Source organism: Poecile atricapillus, chromosome W (genome assembly GCF_030490865.1).
Source record: "Poecile atricapillus isolate bPoeAtr1 chromosome W, bPoeAtr1.hap1, whole genome shotgun sequence".
In the NCBI taxonomy this organism is placed as follows: Eukaryota; Metazoa; Chordata; class Aves; order Passeriformes; family Paridae; genus Poecile; species Poecile atricapillus.
The window spans coordinates 59,050,659-59,065,165 of record NC_081288.1 but is presented as its reverse complement, the minus strand read 5'-3'; positions in this window follow the sequence as shown (position 1 = coordinate 59,065,165).

The window sequence follows — 14,507 nt, the reverse complement described above, 5'->3', positions numbered from 1 at the left end:
CTTTGAAAAATATTCTGGGAGACTATCTCTATGTACTCTACTCATATTCATGATTATCTATTCAATAATAACTGTGCTGAAAAGCCCTTACTGAACAACATATGCTCTTTATGTCATTCAAATTTTTATATATTTTTCTATGTTGATGTAAGCTTTCTTATGATAAAGCTTTCTTATGTGTGCTTTGACCATGTAAAGAAGAAGGAAGTTCTGCTGGAGACTGCTCGTAATGAAAGAGCATGAAATTACACAGGAAATAGGTCTGATGTCTGTCCCTTCTGCTCTAGGACCTCATACCCTGCACAGAAGTGAGTATTCAGGCAATAATACATATGTATAGAAGGACTGGAACATCCTGCTGGTAGCATGACATTTGCAGATGTCTTGATGAGGGATATATTCTGGAAAAAAAAGTAATTTTTCTTGTTCAAAGTAATTGCAGTTTTTTATATATTTTTAAAATGTAATATATATCATTATTATGGTTTTCTTTGAAGAAGATAGATAGATTTGCATTTTCAACATTCTTAGGAAGTCTCCTATGTTTTCTGTTTACAGAATACCCTCAAAATTAAAAGCCATTATCCCTAAATATGAAACAAAGCTCTGTCTATAATACCTCTGAACCAAAGTGCTTTTTGACAAAATCCAGAACATTACAGACTCTACAGAATAAAATAACCTTCTAATATAACTCCCACAGCTTTCTTGGAGACTATCTCAGCACAATGAGTATTGAGACAATATCTGTAATTCAGCTGTACTGTCGCTCATACTCTCAGGGTTATTCAGCCTAGACTGAGAAAGTATTTGTGCAAAACTTTCTTGAGATGAAGAAGTTTAGTGTCTGGCACTTTGTACCTGAATCTTGAATGCAGAAACAGGGCCAAAATCTGGTAGAGTGACACAGTAGAGAGCCAAAGAAATATTTAAGAGCAAAGAACCTGTCATATGCATATCCTAACCTGAATTGTCAAGTTCCTTCATCAAGTCAATGGCATTGTGCTGTTTTGTGTATGGCACAGGATCTTAACAGTGTCCTGGTCATGTAGAAACAGGAGTTTCTTACTCTGTGACTTAATCAGGTCATGTTATTTCTGCGCTGCTTGATTCAGGTTTCAGAGGACAACCAAGTTTTTCACAGATGCACTTTATGAGAAATGAGAATAGTTTTGTGGTGAATATATATGACTCATCTCCACTTGAACCTGAATTTAAGACAGGATATACAGCTATGGAATTTAAATAGGAATGTGCACAGAGAAAGAAATAAAATGAATCAAGATCTTGATTTCTGAGTGACAGAAATTACAGCACAAATCAGAGCTTACTATAAAAGAATTTATGTTAGAAGTAATAGAAGCAATAGAACTAAATATATTTATCATTCATATATATGTATCTCCACTGTGTTCAATCAAAAACAGTATATGATAATATCTGTTACATACCAGTTGCTTTCACATACTGGAAGACATAGATAAGTGCCCTTATTTGAGGCCAGAATAAAAAATAAATGTAGTTTTGAACTGACTTGACTAGGAAATGAGAACTGATCAGGATAGTTGAAAAAGTCCTTTTACTGGTGCATTCGAGATAACAATCACCATAAACACAGCAATGGTTTAAAGTATATTTCAGACAGCCTGTGTAGAGCATCTGTTTATCTTATTCATCACATTGCCTCAAGTGAGAAAGTTTATATACAGCTTTGCTCATAGACTAAGATAAATACATTTTGCCTGCACTGTTTTCTCTAAGTCTTAGCTGCTTTGTAAATGTATTATGTAAAAATCTTAATACTGTTGACAAAAGGTCAGTTTAACAGTCATTGTCTGTATTGGAATGATAACATGTTCTTCCAGTCTCATACTCTGACAGCTGCTGCTCAGCTAAGTGAATTCTTACTTACAGAGGAACACTGAAACCTGCTCTTAAGAGGAGAAACCATAGTTTGTTATCCTGTAACCTCAGTGGTAAAATATTAGAGAAAATAAGCTTCAATGACAGCTTTACACACCCTTATGTGTAATTGTAAAATATCATAATATGGCTAGATTTAAGACAAGGCATAGAGGTGCAGCAAGCGTTTCAAAAAAATGCTTTCATAAACTCCTCCACCCCAAATTTTCTCTCATTGGTGTATCTCAGGTCTGTGAAAAACTGGGACAAAACTACCAGTGTTCTGTAAATATTCTATACTGAAGGGAGATTTACATGGAACTTGATTTATGGTAAGCAATTCTTCATGCTTTAAATAAAATAATTTTCAGAATATCCTAGTATTTTAAAACTGATGGAGTGCCAAAAAGGTTACCTTTCGTAACTGAACTTATTCAGTCTGGTTTGATCTTTTTCTGAGGTGTCTGAAGACATGTTTCCAGCACCTGTTCATTTGTAGCATGTGATTATGTTGATTCAATCACTTTCAAGCACATGAAAATTATTGATAATTCACCAGCTGCTTTTTGAGAACAAATTTCATCCTTTAAAAGAAGGAAGGGAGAGAGGGATCATGCTGCAAGGTCCTTAACAAACTGAAGAAATGAATCAAGCTGTGGATACCATGAACACATGACAAAACAGTTGAATAATCTGAATAGTATGGTGGTATTTTACTTGTGGCAGTATTACTAGGAAATCTTTCAACAATAACACAGGAAAATTGAATTTTCCAATAAGTTATATTCTGTTTGTTTGAGAACTCTTCATTTTTTAAATGGCATGATTCAAAACCTACCTGACTTAACCTGTTTGGTTTAATTTGGTTACTACTAAAAATGACTTTCCGTGGTGATGATAGTTGTTTAGAATATCTAATATCATGTACTTAGGCGTCATCTCTCCCCTAGGTAAAACAGTTTAAATTCACAAGAGTAGTGAGTGGCCACGATCTTCTGGCTGCAGATTTACATTAGTGTCATGATGAGCTGCAAAATATTGTGTCCTAGCAGTCCCTTGTAAGTCACCTTGAAAGAGGCAATTGTTCTTATCACATATGTTCCGAACTTCACAAAGGATTTCTGGCAACAAATAAATGATCAAGGATACACATATAATGTTCAATGACATTTTATATTTGGATGTAGGTTCTGCAATATTCTGTAATTAGATTATAATTAGATTATAATGTTTTAGAAAGTATGAAGTATAAATGAGTTTGTAACACAGGAAGGAAGACTATTTTTTTCAGGTTTCTACATGTAATGAGCTTTAAATAACATCTCATAATTATAAGCCATACAGTGTAGCAGGCAATAATTAACTTCTCTGAATAAAAACACGTGTGGTACTTTAAGATTAAAGAAAGTTCAACAAAACTTATTTGGAAAAAGAAAAATGATACAAAAAGTCTATTTGCAATGTCCATGTCCTCTCAGGTGGCAACTCCTATACGTTACTATTCAGTATAATCTGCTATAGATATGAGCTTTCCCTATATTGGGACATGATTGTTAAAGTTTAAAAAGTACTGTATGATCCTTTATCTTCTTTAAATCATCATATTTTAAAGGGAAATTAGTCAGTAGCCAAACAGCTTGAATACCTTTTTTGCCTTGCAGCCCTCATACCTGTCCATGTTCACAGGATGTTATTGGTGGCAGAGATTGCTCATCACCAAAGACAGTAACTGCACCATTCAATAACTTCATGCTTGTATAGGTGAATTTAAAAGTAAATATCCAAACTAGCAGACACACTTTAAAAAACAACTTTAAAATAACATCTTTTGTACTTCAAAAAAAAATTTTTGAATCTGTGAGTATACAAAATTGGACCCCCACAGTATAGATTTTACAATGTGTACTGGAGAATATTAAATTAATGCCATCAAATGGCCACACCTAGAATAAAATAGATGTTTTCCCCTTGACTTTTTTATTTTAACTTAGTCTGTTTCTCTGTGGACTAACCATTCAGTAGGCCATTAGCACCACAAAATGAGAAATTTTGGTAAGGAAGCCAAAAAACACTAAAAGCAAAAAACATATAATTGGAAATCAGATGTTGAAATCTGTTCCCTGCTTTCAAGAATAGCAAAATCTTGTGTGTATTTCCCTTTCTTTCCAGTGGCGTTGGCATTTGTTGGCACAGGTCAGCTCACTCACCACAAAAAGCCTTCCTAGTCAGATGTCTACAAATTTTTTTACCAGGTCCCTGGACTGATCCATAAGATGGAGGTTCAGAGGTGCTCCAGAACCAGTGATTTTGAGAAATTCTTTTTGATAGCACCAGTTAATGGAACCATATTTTCCTACTTCATTCTAAAATCTTCATGGAGTCTTTCAGTCACATCATAACAGAAAATATCTAGTTCAAAACACATAATCTATAATCTACAATCTAAAACTACATGTAGGATTTTTTTTATTTAAAACTTTTTTACTCTACTTTCTACCCTCCTTAATATCTATGGTTAATACTTAACAGAAGCCAGACATTTCATTTCCTGTGAAGCACTGTGAAAATATAAGAGATATTATAATTTTGTAGGAATCCAGGGCTTTAAATGAACCTACTTAAAGATGGCAAAAAATTGAAGTAAGTTTAAAAACGCTAGCATTCAAAAGGATATAAAAAGGGGGAGTTACTAATAGCATTTGAATTTTTGGGGGTTTTTTGTTGTTTGGGGTTTTGTTTGGGTTTTTTTGTTGGTTTTTTTTTTTTGTTTCTTTTTGGTTTTTGTTTTTCTTCCTTAAGAAAACTGGATGAATACTTCTTTGGGATTTGGGTCAATGTGTTATTTTAGCCTCAAATAAAATCTGGAGTTTTCCCAATATGTTAGTGTCCTCAGAACACTCTTCCCATTGCTATGTTTGCACGTTTATCTTATGTTCCACAACATAAGAAGAAACATTTGTCTAATAATGACTAAGAAAAACCTGGTTTAACACCTTCTTTTCTCATTAACACTGTTTTCTTCCGTGTGTCTTTTCTTAGACAATTTTTTTGTTGAAACAATAAAGCCATCTGAAACCTAGCAAAAAATATAGATTCAATAAAAATATTTACTTTGTTTCCTAGTGAATATTTAAAATAAATTTACTTATTATATGATTTTTATTAAAAGCTGTAATGAGATTGTTTCCTTACATTAATAAGAATGGACATAGTTTAAAATTTTGTCTCCTACTTAAAAACCCAAAACTGACCCAAAACAACAGTATTATACTCAATACTTCCAGGAATTTTTTAACATTCATCTTACTGAAACCCTAAACTGGGCAATGCTGAACATTGGTCACAGACACCCAGCAATGGATTTGCTTTAATCTAACACTGATAATAAGCTCTACCTTCCAGAACAAGACATATCTGCTACAATCTAAACCATTCTGCTTATTTAGAAAATTTTGTTGAGGTTGGGTCTGCTCTTAACAGAGAATCGATGAACAAATTTCTGAAAAGAATGCCTAGACTAAGTTAAGGATTATGTGTTAGGCCCATAAAAAGTTATGGGACTATTTTCCATCATAAGATTCACTGGAGGAAAAAGAATAGTACTGGAAAATAGAATAGAATATATTCTTTATATTGAAGTTTATATCCTTTATTTATAGAATGCTAATCAATAGATGACCAAGTAGGTCACCCGGCTGTATAAAAGTTGCATATAACTTATTTCTAAACAAATTAATGGGAAACAATTAAAAAAATAAATCAAGAGGATCTGTGAAATACAAATAACAGCTCTTTGACTAAAACATTCAACTCCTTCAGCACTCCTTGAGACTGACAATCCTTCCAGTATGACCCATGCTCTTCTATTTGTAGCCCTGTATAACGCCACTGGCTCTGCAGACACTGGCCTCTGTTGATTATTCTGTATAATTATATACAAGATTCCTCAAGAATATCAACTTTTCAATGGATTTAGCAGAAAACCTTCTGCTGATTAAGTAATCTTACTTCCTGCAGAGTGAAGAACACTGCAGCAGCTGAACAGCGATGGAAATGTTGGTCTTTTGGGTATGATTATGTCTGACTCTAATGGAAGGGACAAAAGATATCCAGACTAGCTTTAATGAAAAAAGAACTGAAAGAGCAAGATGATTTTATCACTTCTTGGTTTTGGTTTTTTTTTTTTTTTTCATCTTTTTCAAAAGAAGATTAACATACTGAGGCAGATTTAGAGGTAAAACAGTGGAAAAAAAAAATCAAGGTGACTAAACTAGATTTATCCTAATACACCTACTATTAGGAATGGTCTCCTCACGCTTAGCTTCACCCACTAGACTTTGATTGCTGTAAGAAGTTGAGATAATTCTTCAGCCATTCTTCCAAGAAGCTCTAAAACACACATAAAAAATCTAGGAAAACCTGTTTATGTGTTACATATAGCACCAGAAGCTGAAGAAAAGTGTGGGGTTTTTGGTGAATTTCATTAATTGTTTTAACATTTGCTGTTAAGCACACTTCAGTTAAATTGAGATGTAGCTGCTACATTCTAAAAGTTTTATTTTTTTCTCAAATTAGAAGTGAGTGGGAGTGCACTCACTATTCAACTGTCATTACTTTGTACTTAATTTTCTTCTCTAAGACCTCAAAATCATGTGAGGGTTCGATGGGCGTGAAATTAATTAGTGTTGTTGCTTTTTAAAGTGACACTGAAATATTTCCCACATTAGGCATAATGGATTTTTTTTTTTTTTACATAAGTGACAACTAAATTGATGGTAAGTATTTTACAGTTTTTCTAAATGAGAAAACTTCTGTTAGGTTTACAATCAAATAGATAGGAATAGTTCACCAAGAATGGGAGGGTTCTACAAAGATCATCCACTCCAACTCTTTGACCAGGGATGGCCAATAGTTAGAGGGTGTTTTAAGGGCACTTCCCAAATGCCCCTCAAACACTGAGCGGCCTGGGGCATCAACCACCTCCCTAGCAAGCCTGTTACAGTTTTTGACCACCCACCCAAAAAAGGTTTCTTATTGTCAGATATGAATGTTCCCCGATGCAGTTTTAAACCATTGCCTCACATCCTGTCACTGGATGCCAGGGAGATCAACACCTCCCTCTTCACCTCCCCTACTCAGGGGGCACCATGCAGAATTCATACACCACACAGATCTAACTGCAAGAATGGAATATTGACCAAATCAAAGTACATCTAACCCTGGATAAGAAATTAAATAACAGATTACAACACTGATGGGCATTAAGTCAGATCAAAAGCACACATCCAATATCTCTTTCCTAGCAGCAGGAATAAGCAGACACTGCAGAATGAAGGATGGAGCAAGCATATATGAAATTTCCTGAATTACTTCACTGCCTCTTATTGTATACTTTTTTTTTTTTTTCAATTCAGGAAATATATGAATCAGATGTTCTCTGCCTATTTAATAATGATTAATAAACTTTTCTTTCACAGGACTATCTAATAAGCCCTTGGACCTATTTAAATTTTTACAGTCTACAGCATTCTTTGACAAAGACTTTCATTATTCTACTACATATTATGCAGAGGGAGAAAACCCCAAAAACCCTAAAAGCTCAGCTTTTATTCTGAACTTAATTCCCATCAGCTTTATTTGATAATAGATAGGAAGAAAACAGAAGTGACTGACCTCTCTTAAACTGTCTATGGCACTTGTGATGTTGTGGATGTCTATTAAATCCACCAGCTCACTTCTTCCATACAGGTTCCTGTTCGGTTCTGCCTTGTTAAATCATTACTTGTATGGAAATGTTTACACATTTTTAATAAGAGGCTTTACTCCTTCCTGAACTTCTTCCAATTCTACTATATCATTTTGAGGTGAGAGGACTAAGATTGCATAGTATTCAAAACATAAAAGAAACATGAAATTATAGGATGGAATAATGACATTTTCTATTTCATTCTGTATTTCTTTATTACTTTCTGACAACTGATTTCTTTTCACATTTGCTGAACATTAGAAATGATTGTCACAAAACCAAAATCTTCCCCCAAGTAACATGGTCAGCTCAGTGTCCTTTATTGGTTTCAGCATGTAGATTACCTTGTATTTATCATCATTATATTACATCTGAATTTTTTTTAGCATAGTCATTCAAATTCTTACTGACTTCATCAAAGTTTTCAAAGTTGAACTCTGTCTGCCCTGCACTGAATTACTTCATACTCAGAAAGACTTTGCCACTTGACTGTTAATCTCTTTTCTTAGGTTATTTGCAAATGAGTGTAAAAAAATATTCAACACAAATCTATGATAACCTTAATGCTCTACAAGAGAAGGTGGCTTACTTTTGCCTCCTCTTTCTAATTATTTATTTGTTTGTATATTCAGGTGTAATTACAATTGTAATTCAGGTGTGTGCCCAGGATCTGGCTGCTGTGAGAAGATGCCAGAAGCTGCTTCCATGTTGGACAGAGTCAATTCCAGCCAACTCCATGACAGCCACACCACTGGCCAAAGCTGAGCTCAGCAGCAATGTTGCCAGTGCCTCTGTGATAATGTGTTGAAAGGGTAAAAATGCTGTGCAGCAACTGGGAGTGAGAGGAGTGAAAATATATATCTCTTTATCCTAGCCTGTTTAATTAGTAATAAATTAGAATAATTTCACCAAGTCTGTTTTGCTCATGGAGATAATTGCTGAGTGATCTCCCTATATTTATCTCAACCCACAGGTGTTCAGTAGTCTCTTATCCTCCTGTTTTCTTGAGAAGGAGGAGCGATAGAAAGGCTTGTTGGTCACCTAGCTGTCAACTGTGCTACAACCTGCTACAGAGAAAAATTTTTTAGATCTTCTCTGGCATCACATTTATCATTTCCCAGTCCTAAGGTGCAACAGCAGTTTTGAAGAGAGAAGTTACACTCTACCATTAGTAATTTAGCTATTTCATCCTTGAGTTATCTTAGAACACTTGAGTGAATACCATGTACTCCTTCCAATTTGTTACTGCTTATTTTGTCAGTCTGCTTCATAACCCCTTTTACAGCCAATTTCAGGCATAACTGCTGAGTCTCCAATAAAAAAGAGTTCCAGTGAAAGAACCACCCTGATTTTTCCACACTGAACAGTGATGGAAAAAAAGGTATTTGGCTTCTCTGTAGTGACTTTTACTTGTTTGAAACATTATTTTATAGCCAAATTCTCATCTGAGCTCTTTGTAAGATTTCTTTGCAAACTTCTTGTAGAACATCAGTTTGAAAAAAAAAAAAAAAAATAAAGTTATTAAGGGTACTTTTTTAAAAGTATTTTAATTTTTTTCCCAAATTCTTTTTTGGGATATCTTTGAAGATGTGCACAAAACCATCAGATTACTCCTCCTAAAGCAGTCTTTTGTCAAAATGCAACATCCATTCTTTCAAATAAGTATGCATTCTCCAGTTCTCCATGTTAGAAGGCAATATTCTATAGTCATTTCTTGTTTTGTGTGGTTTCTGACCTCTGGAAATATAAAATATGCCAATCTGGGAATTTTTGTGCTTGCATTGCCACATACCTAACAATAGAGGATCAGGCCCATTTTTGCTTACATTTACCATTCATTAGTCACAATTGTTTTGGAATTTTGAGTACAATTTTTTTCTGCCTATCTAGTTATATTAATCCCCTAACCACAAGTCATGTCATTATTAAAATTATTCCCAAAGCAATTCCTGTAGTAAACAACAGATCTGGGATTGCTACTTTGCAGAAAATAAATCAGTAATTCTGGTGATAAAATGACTGGGAGTTTTCTGCCAATTTTGCTGAAAATTGATTGATGTATCATCCCATGTAGTGGACAGCAAAAATAAGTCATGATAAAAATGCATTTGCAACCCTGAACTGCTTCCCATCTTCCCAGATTAACTTAATTTACCAAGCCAAAAGAAGCTTTGGCCATTTTTAGTTACTTAGCCCCTCATACCTAGTCTAGCTGAGCATTTCACTAGTCATAGCTGCTGGGGACCAGTGCATCCTGCACTCTCAGAGCACCCACATGGCTACTATGAGTTCTACTGTTCATTAGTGGAGCACAATGAAATGTTTTCCTAGACAGAGACGACTAGAATGAAGCAGTGTTTTGGCAGTATGTCTGCCTCAAAGGGAAAGTTTCTGAATTCTATGAAAGTGTTACTTCTGGAATACTGAGAGAACTTGTTTTAGAGAAAAACTGTGATGGCTTGGTGATTTTTAGTAGTTGGAAAAGCTAGTACCCCAGAAGGTATATTGTCTTACTGATCATCTACCTATACAGAAATACCCTAAAATTCTGATTTTGACACACAGACTAATCAATAGGTAGGGGTATTGCAGACATCAAGGTACAAATGTAGTTTTAGGTATGATTGTGAAATTTCATTCAAACAGAGTTTATGTTGACACTGAAGAAATGTGATCCAATAAAAGTCTGTATTTAGTGTTTGCAATCCAAGATTTTGGCAGCTCAGCTACAGGAGTGACTTCCATGAACAGGGACCAGAAGTTTTCCCTGTGCTCAATACAGCCACTACCATCCAAGCCAGACAGATAAAGCCAAGACAGACCCACGCCTGGGCAAAGCTAAGGCCATCAGTGACTGTGGCAGTGCCTCTGGGATAGTCTGTTTAAGAAGAGGAAAACAAGTAGCTGTGAAGCAGGAGCCAGAGAGAGGAGAGAGAATATGTGAGAGAAAGAGCCTTGCAGACAAGGTCAGTGAAGGAGGGGATAGGGATGCTCCAGGCACAGAGATTCCTCTCCAGACTACAGAGGACTCCATGCTGGAGCATGATGCCTGAAAGGGACCATGACCCCATGGGAAGCCCATGCTCAAGCAGGTGCCTGGCAGGACCTGAGACCCCGTGGAGGAGAGGAGCCCAGGAAGGAGCAGTTTTAGTGTCAGGACTTGTGACCCTAGAGGACCCATGGTAGAGCAATTTGTTTCTGAAAGACTGTGCTCCATGTAAGGGATTCACTGGAGCAGTTAATGAAGATCTGCAACCTCTGTGACAGACCCCACAATGCTGCAGAGGAAGACTGAGAGGAGGAAGGAGAGGCAGAGACAGCATGAGATAAACTGACTGCAGGCCCCATTCCTTTTCCCCTGTGCCACAGAGAAATTCTGAGTGGAATCCAGGAAGAAGAGAGGGTGGGGGGAAAGTATTTTAAAATTTGTTTTTATTTCATCTTATTCTTCTCTGATTTGAATGGTGGAAAATTAAACTAATTTCCCCAATACAAGTCTGCTCTGCTGTCGTGGTTTTAAACCAGTAACTAAACAAGATTACTTATTTTTTGCTGTGAGATATGGATTAGAACAAGAGCAAAACAGGCTTAAAACTTAAAAGGAATAAAGAAAGTTTATTAACAAACTACAAGAATAAGAACACCAGAGTATACTTCCAGAAAACCCTTTTTATCCCCTACTACCCACCATTCCCTTGTTCACATGACAACAGAGACAAGAACTTTGGAACTTTGGTGTTTAAAACAGTCCCAATTCTTGCTAGAGTCTTTTCATCAGTCTTTGTAGAGAAACAGAAGTCTCTTTCTGCTAATCTATGGAGTTTCTCACAAGAAAACTATTTCTGCTATAGTTTTCTATTGCCCTGATGTCAGCTGCCCAGAAATGCTGTTATCAGAGCTCACTCCTCCCATTTCACATCACTCTGAGGTGTGTATGGGCCGTGAGTTTAGGGATGTCATTTTAAGGATGAGTTATTCAAAGGCAAAATACTTCTTCATCTGTCTCTGTGAGCTTCACTAGAAAAACAGTTTTCTCATTGCCCCGCAAGGCTTCAAATCTTCGCTTCACTCTATTCCAGCACTTCACTGTATCACAATCACTCTACTTTTTACTCAAAATTTACACTTTGAACACTCTATTCCTCCCTATATACCATCATGAATTAAAGGAGTTTTTTTCAAGACCTTATTGTCCATTTCCATAGCCTCAACAGAAAGGTATTTCAGCTCATAAAGCATCTCCTTATTCTCTACCTTTTCTGAAACTTAATTCTCTTCTTTACTGTCTTTGATAGTTTTATAAAGTCTCTTTACATGTTGATTACTCTTTTTTTCTTTCTCTGGATAAAAAAATATTAATCTGCAAGTCTCATCTGGTTAATGAAAGGGTTAAAATCTTGCCCAGGCTTTTTCTCTGCCGGAGCAGCAGCTGGAGCTGTCTTCAATAGAAGATTCCTCATGGCTGCTCTGGAAAGTGCAGTCGCCGCCTCAGCCCGCAGCAGGTTCAGAGCCCCTTTCTTTCTTTACTCGGCAGCCTCTGGTGAATTCAGTCACAGCAAAAACTGCAGCCGAGCCAGGGACCGGCCTGGCCCGGCCAGAGCCCGGGACAAGCCCCGCAGGCCCCATCTCCCGGCCGGGAGCCGCTGGGCCCAGCCCGGCCCCCGCCCGGGCCACATGGCCTGGGCAGGGAATGGGAGGCCAGCCGGAGCTCTGTTACCTTTCACAGCCAGGAAACAAAGAGAACAAGAGTGCTCTGACTTTACATCTTAAGGTAGGGTTCACAAGTTGATCTCACTTTTCAATGGTCAAAACTGCTGTCAATTCCCAGTAATGACCGATAATTGGTCAGGAGAAAAGACTCCCATCAGTCACCAGCAGCTTCAACTTCCTTAGCTCCCAAAACCACCTTAAAGGTAAAGTCACCCCACATCTGCCTATGGTGATAATTGGTGAGTGATCTCTCCCTGTCCTTATATCAATCCTTTCATAATGTCTTGTCTCCACTTTTCCAGATGCCAATGGGCATGACAGAGCAACTTTGGTGGACACTGGGATCCAGCCAGGGTCAACCCACCAGAGTTTGACTTCAGGAGTAAGCCCTAGGCTTCTTTTATTTTCCTATAGTTATATGTCTGTTTTTATGTTGGTACTGGTTTTGGCTGGGGTAGAGTTAATTTTCTCCACAGTAAGTAATATGGTCTGTGTTTTGGGTTCCTGCTGGAAATAGTGTTGATAATACAAGCATGCTTTTGTTATTGCTGAGCAGTGTTTACAGAGAGCCAAGGTCTTTTCTGCTCCTCACCTCACCTCATCAATGAGCAAGGGGAGGCACAGGGATTTGGGAGGGAACACAGTTGGGACAACTGAGCCCAACTGACCAAAATGATATTCCAGACCACATGACATCATGCTCAGTGTATAAAGTTGGGGGAAGAAAGAAGGGAGGAGAGAAAATTTGGGGTGGTTTTATTTGTCTTCACAAGTCAATGTCACATGTGATGGGGCCTTGCTCTCCTGGAGATGGCTGAACACCTGCCTGCCCATGGGAAGCAATGAATTCATTCCTTGGTATTTTTTCCTTGTGTTTGTGTTTTTTGCCTTCCCTATTTAAGCATCTTTATCTCAACCCACATGTTTTTCTATCTTTTACCATTCCAATTCTCTCCTTGATCCTGCTGGTGAGGGATTGAGTGACTGGCTGTGTGGTGCTGTGTTGCTGGCTGGGTTTAAACCAAAACACCTACAATATCTTTTACTAGACACTGTTATTACATCTAAGATAAAACTAGTATGATCACTCCTGAATCAGTGCCAAACCTGCAGCAGTTTTCAGCCCACTGTATGTTCCGTATAAGCACACTGAAAGGTGGGTGGTATAACACTCAGTTATTCACTTTTGATCCACTGCTGGAAATTTCATGGAGCCCTTAAAAAGAAACTCAAGCAAGCAATGAAGGGCAGAAATATCCAGCTACCATGAAAACAATTTACTTCAAAAAAACATACTGCATCCTATATTTCTCTGTTCTTGAATAAGCTCAGAAAAATAGCTTATTTGATGAGCCTGGGAATAGTAATTCATAATCCCACTTTGTTGTGAAAATCGTGGATTCAGTAAAAAACTGTTTTTATGACCCATCACAAGCTCCTTTAAATGTTTTCTGACAGTTTCTGTGTAGTCCAGAAATGTACCAGAAATGTATTCTAAAAGCTACCTTGATATTTTCCCCACAGGCTTTAAAAATATCACTTCTGCTACGTTAATTCTCTTTTAAAAAACATGTGCATCTACTTATAAGAAAATTACCTAAACCCACAATAAATACAGAAAAAAAATTGAAAATTGGTCAGCAGAGACATGTAGCCTAGATGTTTCCACTCACCCTTGTGTAGAAAGATGGAACCTGGCCATCTGTATTTTACTTTACTCTGCATCCTCTGTAAAGATTAGATTTCCAGTGAAGTCTAGACTCCCAAGCATATGTATATATCTATTTATAAAACCTTAAATGCAGTAATCCTAATCTCTAAAGTGATCCTGCCCTTGAGACCTGTTTCTTTCACTCAGATGAAGCCAACTAGTACCATTTGAAATGTTCTTGTTGTATATTAGGCATCTGCATTGAGCCCAGATGACCAAGGGATATTTTCAGTCTTCAGCAGCAAGTGAAGACCAGAGAGAATATTTTTCCAGCACCTAAATTAAATCGCATTCTTATATTTAGGAAATAATAAATGCCCAGTATATTTATTTAATATGGTCAGTATATTTACTTAATATGAAACTTTTATCTCACAAATGAAAAATTCAAATGCAAAAGAATCCTGGTGTGGATGCTGCTTAACACAATGAATATCC